Genomic DNA, 12,973 nt, shown 5'->3' with positions numbered 1-12,973 from the left:
GGTACTAATGGCCAAAATCTCTAATCTTTGATTGGAAAATGCTTTGCTTTCTTTTCTAGGATGGCCAAAACCATCATGGTGATTAAGTAGTGCAAAGCTCTGGGAAACCACAATTAGAACTAAAAGCAAAGATCCTCAGATCCTGGAACACCAATCAGGTGAGCTTTTCTGTTCCTGGCAACTTCTGTTAGGACACCTTGCAGCAATTCTGCCCTTAATTTAGCACAAAAATCTTTCTTTCCCCCTTCTACAGAGAGGGGATCTTCTGGCCCAGACTAATCAACAGCACTGGTTAAGTCTTAGCAAAAGCTATTAGTCATTCTGGACAAACCAGTGAAAGCCAATTCTTCACCTCATCTAAATGAAAATACAACACTTCTTTGAGACCCTGCCATGCCCTGTATTGCTGCATTAAGAGTTACAGCTACAAATATAAAAAATAAAATTCAATAAAAATATAAAAACTGAAAATTCAGCTACACAAACAGCTAAGATGAGCATTTTTGCTGTCATGCAAGATTCACCTTGAATAGGAGGAAAAGCATGAAAAAAAAGGCAATGACTAAGAACCGAAAGGAAAAGTTCCTAAGTATTTGGAATGAGTAGCCTAAGTTACAGTTTGGAGAAGGATTTGATCCTGCTTCATCATTATTGACATTGCATTGTCCTTGTCCTGGAGGTACATGGAAATCTGTCAATAATAAAATATAAGTGGACACTGCACATCATAGGGGGAGCAGCCTTGCTTGAAGCAACAAAAAAGCCCCAGTGAAGAGAAAGACGTGTTGGAAAACAAGGTGAGGTGGGAGACCTGAACAGGGAACTCAATTAAAAATATATATTTAAACTAAATGAATTAAGATCTTTCAGTACTGTCTCAAAGCCAAGATCAACCATATCAGTGAATTAAAAGAAACCAAACACAAAGTAGTAACTCCTTTCCCCATTCCACACTACCAGGAAGTGAGTTGCCTCTTACCTGCTGAAAGAATGGCTGAAAAAATCAATACCTTGGCTACACTTTGAAAACCCTTTAATCTTTTAGTTTCACATTCAGCCTGCCAAGCAGGGGAGGTTCACGCTGGTCATGCTGCTATTTAAACATAAACGAGAGCCAGCCACATCATAAATAGGGTATTAGTACCTCACTGCTGAAATACTGCTGAAGTCACCAGCCACAACATGGTTAGTGTGTTTTGGCAGGTGATACTTTTGAAACAGCTTTATCACTTAAAAGCAAAGATATTTTAATGACCTGCACAAATTCATCTTTCACTACCTCCAAGACAACAGAGGAAAAACTACCTCAGCAAAAATAGCAAACGCAACTACCCATTTAAATGGAACATTCGTGCAGGGCTTTACAGGATCTTTCTGACAGAAGAATCTAGTTTTTTCACAAACAGCAGGGTAGGGTTTTCCAGGTGAGTTGTGTGTGGCTGATAAACCCCACAAATCGGGCAAAGCCAGCAAACATCAGGCAGCAGGGCTGCTCCACCAGAGACTGCTGCATAAACCAGCTCCCTCACTGAGGAACGAAGCAAATTCAACATCAATTCACTCCGCTCGACCCAGCCCCATCCCCAAAAGAGAACACAAGTCACAAATGGCATCTCCAACCTAGGCAAGACCCCTTTTTTCTCTTCCAAGACATGTTCTCTGATTTTTAGGATTGTTACATTAAAAAAAATCAGCCTCCTCAGTATTAGAGACAATGCTAATTGTGAATTCCAAAAGACAGCAATTTTCTTCCTGCAAGCAAAGCACTTCTACCAACTTTAGGAGAATCATAAATACAGAAAAAGCCACAAAGAAATAGAGATCAGCAAGTCTAATGATAAGATCACAGAAACACACCCAACTGCCCTGGGGAAAAAAAGATATCCAATTCCATTAATGACTTGGAATGCAATTGGGAAAGATGACACCACAGAAAGAGACCAGCAACAAAAAGTTCAGTTGCTGAAGCCCATCACTTCTCCTCATCCTCCCTCCCTCACTCCGAGTAAAATCAAGATGATACCAGTGACATTCAGCACCAGGCACGCAGAAATGTGACACCTGAAAGCAACACAGAACTCCAGCACGTCCCAAGGCAGCAAGGGAAACCTGTATTTTCCTGTTCTCTGGAGAGATCTCACCTCTGTCCATGTCCTTTAACTCCACTACTGCCTCATTCTGTTCTCCAGATTATTATTTCACAGAAAGAGAGGAAGAAAAAGTATGTAAAATCATGGATTTTTTCCCTAGGTCCTGAAAATAAGAGCTAGCTTTAAAAAAAATAAAATAGATACAGCTGAAATAAAGCTCTAAACTGTTCTGCAATATACTTTTGTTTACAAATTAAAGATTTAACCAAAGTTTTGTGGGTACAACAACTCAGCAAGACATCTTTCACATTAGCTACTTGCATTATTAATCAAACAACCTTCCCCTTTTAGCAGTATCACTTAACAGAGGCCAACTAGATTTCTATGTCTAACAGCCTAACACAAATACTGCACATCTAGGAATTATATCACCATATAGATCTGCACAAGAGATTTCACATTTTTCCAAAGCTATCCTTTATTATAAAAGGCTTTTTGGCCTCAGCAATACCCTTTCAATTAATGTCTTTACTGTCTTACAAGTTGTAAAACTCAGATCAAGAACTACTCTTCAACAAAACCACATCAGCCTCAAATGAACAGCACATATACCTTTCTTTCTCTTAGTCTAAACTTGTTTAAGAATTCATAGCCATTTTGCATATTGGCTGAGTTTCTCTAGAAGCCCTGACATAATGTTACTTTAAATACTTTAAAACTTTCTGTTGTACATACAATAATAATTTGGGATCTTGTAAAAACAAATACAAAGCTACTTTTTCCCCCCCTCTCTCTCCCAGTCATACAGCATTTGTGACCAAAAAGAGAAGGGATTAAAGCAGTTCCAATTGCTGGTCTCTAACAGAATTTTAAACATCTCTCCTTAATAAACCCATGTCCCTGAATACCAGCTTATATACAGCTACAGAAATACTTCTTGGAAGATAAATTAAATTACCTTATCTTAAACATGAACTAGGTCCTAATTGAAGAAGCCTTCCCACCACTAAGAGCCTCAGAAAAGAGTCAAGATTGACTTCTCAGGAGTATCAAAGGCAAGTCACAGCATGAAACACAGTTCAAGTTCTGTCATCACACAGACCCTTATCCACATTAAAAAAAGCCAGCAAGTTAATTCAGTACAAGGGCAAGCCATTACATGCAGACACTGAGGAAGCCACCCACCAGCAGGTCCTAAAGCACTCTATCTGCTGAGCTGCCATTCCTCAAAGGGAAACAAATACTGTACCTCAAAAGTAGGGTTTTTTTCCACTTCATGTTGCTTTAATATGCCTTCAGCTTTAGAAAACACTGCACCTCTGGCACCCATCTCAAGTGAAAACTTACCAAGCTTGCCTTTTTGGTTCATCTCCTCACTACAACTTGGTTAACACCATTTTCCTCTCCAAATTGCTTTAAAACTCTTCCGGGTGGACACTTCGACCACTTGAATAGATATTGGCAGTAAAGCAAAACAACGTCCACAAATAAAATAATCTTTTGCCATAGTTACACAAGGGTACAAAAAATAACCAAAGAATCACAGTTTCATTCTGCAGTTAGGTTTGCTACTGCTACCTCAAATTCATTTGTAAAGGTTTGCTACTGCTACCTCAAATTCATTTGTAAAGGTTTGCTACTGCTACCTCAAATTCATTTGTAAAGGTTTGCTACTGCTACCTCAAATTCATTTGTAAAGGTTTGCTACTGCTACCTCAAATTCATTTGTAAAGGTTTGCTACTGCTACCTCAAATTCATTTGTAAAGGTTTGCTACTGCTACCTCAAATTCATTTGTAAAACAATGTGTACTTGCTTAAAGCACCATTAAAAATTACCTATTACCATGACTGGAAATGCCACAGACTGGATCAGAAAGTAAGTTACTGGCCACTATTAAAGAGAAGAGCACTTTTGGTGAGGCAAATCACTAAGAATACCAAAATCTATTATTACAGAGTTATCTGGCAAAATCTGCTCACAATAAATCCAAAACAGGCTCAGACTGGGAACAGAAAAACAAATATCCCAAAGGAGGCTTATAAGAAATTATGTACCCTCAACAGGGCAAACAACAAGCAAAGGGTGTCCAGCCAAGCGCTTTTCAAGTAAAAACATTTCTACTACAGAGGAACATCTGCTATTATCCCATAAATAAAATGGAAAACAGTTTCCTAAGAAATCACACACCTAACACCATCCACGTCCAGCACATTACAAAGTAACAAAAAATAAAGCCTTATGCCTAGGTCATGTTCATCCTCATCCTATCTTAAGGCAGACCTGCAAGGCCCAGGTTACACCTGCCTAACAAACACCAAGTTTTAGGCTGCCCACTGTCCAGCACATTCATGGCTCTTGGAAGCACAGGGTCAGTGTGTAGCTGAGCAGAAACCTTGCTAATTCTGTTGGAATTTTGCACCCCGAGCTCCAGAAGAGACCTGCAGATCAATTCAACTGCACTGAAGAACTCGACTCAATAGGTTCTACTCTTACACATTATTCTTTTCCAAAATGCCTGCTGGCATATTTCCATAAAAGTCTGATCAATAATAATAATATCAAAATTCTTTAAAGGTACTCACCAGAGGAGCCTGATGACTAACGCCCAAACAAACTGGTCAGTGTAAAAGCAGGTGACTAATACTCTAAAAATAAACGAGAGAGCTGCCACTGCTCAGGTGGACTCACCAACAAAGCACATGGGAAAACTGGCTGGTAATCAAGGACAAGGCTGTTGGCAGAGTGGTCTGGCCCTGCCAGCAATAGCAGCACTGTTCAGGTGCCCTTTAACCACACAGAGCAAGTTAATTACGAGCCAGAGTAGGAGAGGAAATACAACAATTGTGAGTCATCCTCTTACCCATGTGCTTTATCAATACACTTCATGATGTTAACGTTACTAATTAGTGACAGCACAAAGCAGTGATGCAGTAATGGGAGAGAGAGAAGCCCAAAACTTTGGGCCTTTTTATCTTTCACCTATTTAGCACTTCAAACAATTTATGTGCATTTTGAAATCTGAAACATACAGGTAAGAAACTGTGTGATGCTACCAACATCCTAACACTTCACAGCTGCTGACTGCAGGTGCTTTTGGAATCCCTAAAATACAGCACAGGCTTCTGGGCTTGATCAGCTCTACTACCAAGTTTCCAGTAACACCATCATCTCTCCCAGCTCACCACGCCAGCCAACTGTCAAAGATGCAATGAATGACAGGAGAGTTAAGCTCCATGCAAAAGGAGTTTCCAGAAATGCCACAAGAATCCCAAAATGCCTCAAATTTTTCAGCATAAAATCTGAAACAAAGTTTTTCCCAAGTTCACAAACCTGCAAACGCAGGTAGGGATTGCAGATAACCAGAAATTAGCACTCCTCAAGCTCAGCTACAACCAGTTCAGGGGTCATCTCATCCCCTTAATCAATTTTAGCAGGTTTATGGGAACTCTGATTTTATATTTGCCATCATCTCCACCACTAATGCTTTTTTCCATTCCCCTCTCTGCCATGACATTAACACAAGATTTTGTATGGCTGAAGAACAAACAGTTTGGGGGAACTATCAAACTGAAACACACAGCAAGGAGGGGGGGGGGAAGCTTAATTTCTTAGCTGGGTAAGTTCCCTGATGCAGTTCTCTCTACCAGTATCTCTGCCAAACCAGTGTGAGAAGTGAGCAGTCAATAAATAAGCTGCCCCACTGCATGTGGGGTCACAACCTAACCTAATCACAAACTAATTTAAACTAGTGGAGGACCCCAAAGTTATCAAGCAAGTGACAATTATGAGCAATTAGAATATAAAACAAACAACCTGGCAATAAAACAGGTGGACTTTGAAAAAATTTTTCAAAGCACTTATAAATTTGAGTTTTACATGAAACTAAGTTTCAAGTCCACCTGTGCTCACACACCTCCCCAAATTCAGATATGAAACTTATAAAGAAAAACATAGTAAATTGAGACCTTCAGCTTTTCACTGGAGGCTTCTGTCTGGCTCTACATTAATCTGAAAAGGATGTATCACAGCAGAAAACGTGCTTTGTGCTAGTCCTGTCTGTTCACTTATTAGTCTAAGTACAGTCACTCTGTGACATTACACCACTAATTCTAAATCTAAATGAAAATATAATACCATAGTCTAGACAATTACTCCATATCCTAGGCATATTAATAACGTGATAAAAGGAATCCAATATACAAACTGCATTAAGATCACTTTCTCAGGATCCCTGCCAGTTTTATTTAGCCACTATTATCTAAGAAATACACCTTTAACTTCTGAAAAAGATCAATATCTTTCTTCCTCGGCACAATCAATCTGAGCCCATTTCAATGAGAGCAGATTCATTTGTCTCAAAGATGTCCCTTAATGAATAATGAGGGAGGCACAAATCAAACAGTTTTTAATGCCACACTACTACAGCAATGGTCAGAGCACTGATAGCCAGTCCTGGGTCACTTCAGACCTCACTGATTGCTGCCAACCCCACAGCTCCATTACAAAGAGGTGACACACACATATCCCAAAGCACAAGTGCCACTGAGATGGCTCCAAAGCCAGCAGAACCTTCTGCATATATTTTGCCTCCAAATCACTTTAACACGGAGTTACAGCAGGAGAGCCAGAGTATCTCCAGCTTCTGCTCTCAAGCCCTGCTAGGAATTCCTTCTCTGAGCACTTCAGCCCTTGGGCAGCTGACCGTGGGCACACAGGACAAGAGCGTAAGTGAGGACACTCACAAGCTCCAAGAAATTACTAAATTGGACCAACCACTTTTTGGCAGAGGAGCTCACAGCAAGCTTAACAATCAGACTCCCTCTCTGGCAGTTCTGCTCAGAGCTGGGCATGCTGTTTTCAATTCCTTAACCCTCCCAGGCTCTCCTGGTTATATTGCCTTACTTGCACCAGGAACCACAATACGATCTAAACCCAACAGGAGGAAGGGAAGGATGACTTCCAGCCAATCTTTCCAGCTCTGATCAGGTGAGGAGGTCTCAGTCTTCCGGTGAAAGATTTAAAAAACTGATTCTACTGCTTCAGTGTGATTGCTAAGAACAACTAATAAACATGAGTCACCAGAGGGCAGTAACACTTCTACTGAATGGCAAATGCAGTCCTCCAGTTAGGGAGGCTGATAATTACATCCACATCATCATGTATATTTTATCTGGATTGAACTTCAGCCAGCTTGTTCCAATCCCTGTTCAAATCTCAACCACATGTTGATGAGGCACTGAGCTACATTAACTGTTGTGGTCACACTTGCAATATATGGGAGAGACTCCCAGTCTCCCCAGACAGACCAGAAAAAACAGGGCAGGGAATAAGGACAAGGCCTCCAGGACCTGCAGGGTACACGGCTGCTTGTTCTCCCAGCTTCACCTGAACTGTCATTCCTGTAGTCAGGACTGCAAGACAACCAAGAAAAGAGAAGGAAGAGGGAATCCTATCCCTAAGGAAAAGTATACATTAAACACGGAGGCTGTAATTTCTCTGCACTAAACTTACAGACATGGAAAAAGTTACGCTGGCAATAAAGTGGGATAGGAAGGACTCTGTGAGCATTCTCAGGGGATCTCCATGGGTTCAAGGAAGACACACTTGTGTCTTCCATCTGGAAGCCCGTAGGGAGGTTTCAAAAGACAGCTCTGAGTGTACTAGAGCAGCACACCTCAGAACAGTCCAGAGAGCAAACATCAACCTTTTATGCACCTCAGGAGCACTACATTTTAAAATACTTTGTGCTGACTCACTAGATTTCCCAGCGTTTTATTTGCTGTACTGTAAGATTGGGCGAACAGCTCCTTTTCCCTAGACAAACTCTGCTATAAAGTGAAACCCAGACAGGGAACAGCCTCCCTCAGCCTCAGGTGGGTTCAATGACCATCAGTTATGCCATTCTGACCTCTGAGTCACAGCAGCAGCTCCAATGTTCACCACACACCAGGCTGCAGAATGTAACCTTCCCTTTTATGACTTTGGGCCACCCTCTCCTTGTTCCCCACCTTTTCCACCTCACAGAGCTCCTCCAGGGCCAGCACTGGGAACCCTCTGATACCCCACACCAGTGGGGATACACTCCAGCTCCCATTTCGGATGGACCCTTCCTGCTGGGCAGAATCCCAGGTGGGACCACCTTGCCCACAAGAAGGACTGCAAAGCCATTTTCCCTGGAATCCTGCAAGGCCTTTAAGGATCTTTGTAAAGGAAAAAAAGAGTTGCAATCACACATCCACACGTTTCTAGGGGATTAAGACACACTTTCAGCAGTCTTTTAGGGTGATTAATTAATGAACAGACAAAACATGAAACCCACAAAGCTTCTGTTCATGCAATAAATATGAGACACACACACTTATGATTTCTACTGCAGCAGTTCCAGGTATTTAAATATAAAGGTTATTAACAGAAAGGTTCTTGTTATTTTGAAAATGCATTTCTAAGTATCTTTTCTAACGGGGGCTTTAAACCAACACTGAAAACAGAAACATAGCATGCCTTTAATGCCTTATACTTTGACAAAATGCAACCAATTACACTCTCCACCCCTAAAGGACATTTTCAACTCAGCTTTACTTATTGAATGAAAGGAGGAGCCCAAATGACTCAGCTTCAAGCAAATATGAAGGAAAAGATTAACCCCTAATCTCAATGAAAAAAAAAAATAGTGGAACAAACTGATTAAGATGGAGGTGTGGCTTGTCAATTCAAATCTTCGAATATGCAAAGACACATCAAGCAGAACATTAAGACACCATGACTTCATTAGCTTTCTGTACAAACACAGCCAATTTTAAAAATCCAAGTTTACACAACTAGCTAAAGTTAGCCCTGTATCTTCATTCTTGTTCATTAGTGCTGAGCAGCATCAAGATCAATAAAATATCTGCACATCGGCATTTTTAATCTACACAGTGACCAGGCAAGATAAAAGTGCAGGGAAGGAAAAAGATTCCTCCAAAATTCTGCAGGAAAAAAACCCAAAAATTCTACAGGAAAAAAATCAAAAGAACTCCACTGATGAGTAAACAGGACAACCTCATGAAGAGGCTTTTTGAGGGGGGTTTTGTCTCCATTAGACTGAGGAATCAAACATTTCTCATCAAAATCCAGCAACACAAATTCTAAGGTCAAATATTTCCCAAGGGGGCTCACAGGCACCAAGTGACTGCTGCACAGCCTCCACATCACCTCACAAGTGATTGCCCCACCTCAGCCATGACCCACCAGCATTTCAGTGCAGAACACTCCTCCAGCCCTGCTGATGGGAATATTTAATTCCAGACTAGCTGGAGTGTTCCTTTACATGCAACCCAAACTCCAAATACAGATGTCACCAGAGGGCACCCTCTCAATTCCAGTGACCCAGCTTCAGCCAACTTCTGAGCAGGACTGCAGACAATCCACAGGAGGGATGTGCAGAGGCTCTGCAAAGCAGGAAGAGTTCTGCTTCTGCAAGAGATTTCCTTTAAAATATAAAAAAACCACACCCCACACAAACAAACAAAAAAATTTAGTTATATAGCCCAGAAACGTTTAGCAGAGTAACCAGGGGCACTGCTAGAAAAGATCACAAGCAATTACCAACTTCTGTAGGATGTTATTCTGTGGCACTTGATGGTGCCAACTCACTCCAGCTGTTTTGGCATCCAGGTGGATCATATCAGCTTACAAAACCAGGACCCAAGCCAGTTCAGCTCATGCAGAGGTGCCTATGAAGTCCTCTAGCTCAATTATCATAAATCACCCTACAATAATACATGAAAAAAATGCATCTATGTTGTCAAGAGAAATTTATGGGAAACAATATATTTTCCTACTCCTCATTGTTCTGTATCTCATGTCAAGAGGGTCAAAAAGTAAACTACTTGCACGAAAATGATACAAAAGTATCAGTAGTGAGTAGTTTTCAACCTTTGGTCCATGCATTATTTCTAATGACCTGCTGAGACCTAATAAAGTTTTAAACCAAACACCTGGTGAGTTGAAGTTCATAAAATAAAATTATGCAGTAAAAACCACAATAGGTCTGTATATCAAAAAGGGTCTCCCATTGAATAGGAAGTTAAACCCAATTTGCTTAGAAACAAACACCACCATAATACAACTAAAATGAAGTCAGCTGCAGAGGCAAGCAGTGGTAAGAAAAAAAAAAAAGAAAATCATCATCATGCATCCTATATTTTCCAGTCTTGAGAAAAACTCAGAAGCCATAGACCTATAAAACATGTGATTGCCTGGCTATCCACCTATCCCACTGAAAATAAACAGTCTCCATCTCTTCTAGCTACCTGTCATAGTAAAGCCCCTTAATTTAGCACAGGAAAAAGGATGGAGCAAGAATAAGACCTGTGCAAAGGCACCTTTTGTCAGTATAAGGATCCCTCAAATAGTGTCAGTATAGGGGACTCTCAAGTAGATAAACTCACCCCTGGAATTTCACCAGGCCTGTACTAAACACAGAGAGACTCCAAAGTTACTCCCAAACTATTACCTGTCACCACCACTCATCGTGGTTTCAAACACATCTACAGAATTGCTTTTCCAGCATCTGCTGCCAGGACAGGAATAATGCCAAACACTCCTGGTGTCAAACAAACACCATTTATTTGTCCACCCTCTGTCTAAAGCAAGGCAACTCGGGGCTCTGAAATTACCCTGGTTTATATAAAAGCAATGCTATGTGGTGTTGATACCTTGCCTATCCACCCTGCCTGTGCCCTGTCCCCCTTGTCCCCATCCCTGTGTGCTGCCCCGTCCCTCGTGTCCCCATCCCTGTGTGCTGCCCCGTCCCTCGTGTCCCCATCCCTGTGTGCTGCCCCGTCCCTCGTGTCCCCATCCCTGTGTGCTGCCCTCTCCCCCTTGTCCCCATCCCTGTGTGCTGCCCTCTCCTCCTTGTCCCCATCCCTGTGTGCTGCCCCTTTCCTCATGTCCCCATCCCTGTGTGCTGCCTCGTCCCTCCTGTCCCCATCCCTCCTGTCCCCATCCCTGTGCGCTGCACTGCCCTGTCCCTCGTGTCATCGTCCCTTTGCCCTGCCCTGCCCCTCGCGTCCCGGTCCCCGGGGCCCATCCCCGGGGCAGGACCGATGGATAGCGGTATCTCACCGCCACAGCCACCGCTCCGCCCGCTCCGCCCCGGCCGCCCTCCGGCCCCCGCAGCAACCCCACCGTCCTCGGGGGCTCGGCGGACAGCGCAGGGGGTGTCCCGGCCAAAACCCACCCTCCGGCCGCTCCCGCAGGTGCCGGAGGTGAACATCTTGGCCCGCATCCCTGCGTCCCACACCCAGTCCGGGGGTCCCGGGCACACCCCCTCACACCCCCTCACACCCCAGCGGGGTCCGGCCCCTTCCCACCGCCCCCGAGCGCGGCGGAGGCAGGTGGGCGGCGGAGCCCCGGGGGGGCCGGGACCCTCCCCGGATCTGGGAGGGGACGGAGCGCCTCCAATCCCCTGCCGGCAACAGCCCTGCAGGGCCCGGCGTGCGAGCCGGGGTGAAGCCTCCTTTCCTCTTCCCTCCTCCTCCTCCTCCTCCTCCTCCTCCTCCTCCTCCTCCTCCAAGCAGCCGGACAATGAGCCCCGCGGAGGCGGGCGCCGGCTCCCTCCTCCTCCTCCTCTTCCCCACCGCGACAGCGCAGCTCACCTGCGATGCGGGGATGGATGGCGGCGGGGCGGGCTCGCGGCGGTGCTGCGGGCGGCTCGGCGGGCTCCGTGCGGGGTCTGTGCCGGCGCCGTTCCGCGGGTGCGGGGCGGCCGCGGCCACCCCCGGCCACTCTCTCTGTCTCTCTCACTCACACACACACACGGGGTGGGGGGGCGCCCGCGCCGCCCGCGCATGCGCGCGCAGAGCCCCCCCCCCCCGGGCCCGCCCCCGCCCGGTGCCGCGTGCGGGCTGCGCACGCGCCGCACCGCCCCCCCCCCCCCCCCCCCTCAGGGACAGTGTTCCCCGATCCCTCCTTCACGGAGGAAACACGGGATGGGGCGCGTTAGAAAAGACGTGCGGGGTCGCCGAGTGCGACCTGTGACCCAACACCACTTTGTCAAGGATACCCGTGGCACCGAGTGCCACGCCCAGTCTTTCCTTAAACACCTCCCAGGGCAGCCCGTTCCAATGTCTAAGCACGGAATCCCAGAATTGTTAGGGTGGGAAGGGGGCTCTGGAGATCACCCAGTCCGACCCTCCTGCCAAGGCAGAGTCACCTAGAACAGGTGACACAGGAACGCGTCCAGGTGGGTTTGGAATGTCTCCAGAGAGGGACACTCCACACCCTCCCTGGGCAGCTGTTCCAGGGCTCTGCCACCCTCAGTGTAAAGAAGTTCATTTACACTTACATTTTCACTCTTTCTGAGAAGAAATTGCTCCTGATGTCCAACCTAAACCTCCCCTGGTGGAGCTTAAGGCTCTGTCCTCTTGTCCTGTCACTTGTTCCCTGGGAGCAGAGCCCCCCCGGCTCCCCCTCCTGTGAGGGAGCTGCAGGGAGTGAGAAGATCCCCCCGAGCCTCCTTTGCTCCAGACTGAGCCCCCCCAGCTCCCACTGCCGCTCCTCGTCAGACCTGTGCTCCAGCCCCTTCCCCAGCTCCGCTGCGGGGGGAATCGAGGCACGGAAAGGCAAACAGCTCTCCGTGAAGCACTGCTCCCTTTAGGAGAGACAACGGGGACAAGGAAAGGGACTGGCCCCAAAATAAAGACTATTACATTACTAAGAACTCTGTCCTGAAGGGACGCAGCGCAATGAATCTCAAGACTTTTCTCTGCTCCCACGGTCATTAGGGAAATGATCAGCCTACAAGGGGAAAACAAGGCCATCAAGGTGTTTGCATCATTTCTGGAGGGAAAGCCCTCAGAAAACCACAAGGTTTTGCAAGAATTGCCCTAAAGTCGC

At 45.2% G+C, this 12,973-nt stretch overlaps 1 protein-coding gene across 5 annotated transcripts in view; it reads right to left on the bottom strand.

Annotated features, from left to right (window-relative positions):
• Positions 1-11,908, bottom strand: part of RALGPS2 (Ral GEF with PH domain and SH3 binding motif 2) — a 107,301-nt gene extending 95,393 nt beyond the window's left edge. For 3 of the 5 annotated variants that reach the window (XM_064664173.1, XM_064664172.1, XM_064664174.1), the window contains exon 1: positions 11,316-11,339. The gene's annotated coding sequence lies outside the window, so the exon portion shown is untranslated. Of the gene's footprint in view, positions 1-11,315; positions 11,341-11,733 lie in introns of those variants that run through there. The other 2 variants (XM_064664175.1, XM_064664171.1) reach the window with 2 other exon arrangements.
• Positions 11,909-12,973: the final 1,065 nt, after the last annotated feature.

This window comes from Pseudopipra pipra, chromosome 9 (genome assembly GCF_036250125.1).
Source record: "Pseudopipra pipra isolate bDixPip1 chromosome 9, bDixPip1.hap1, whole genome shotgun sequence".
Classification (NCBI taxonomy): Eukaryota; Metazoa; Chordata; class Aves; order Passeriformes; family Pipridae; genus Pseudopipra; species Pseudopipra pipra.
The sequence above is the reverse complement of the archived record's forward strand: the minus strand, read 5'-3'. Positions and strand labels throughout refer to the sequence as shown.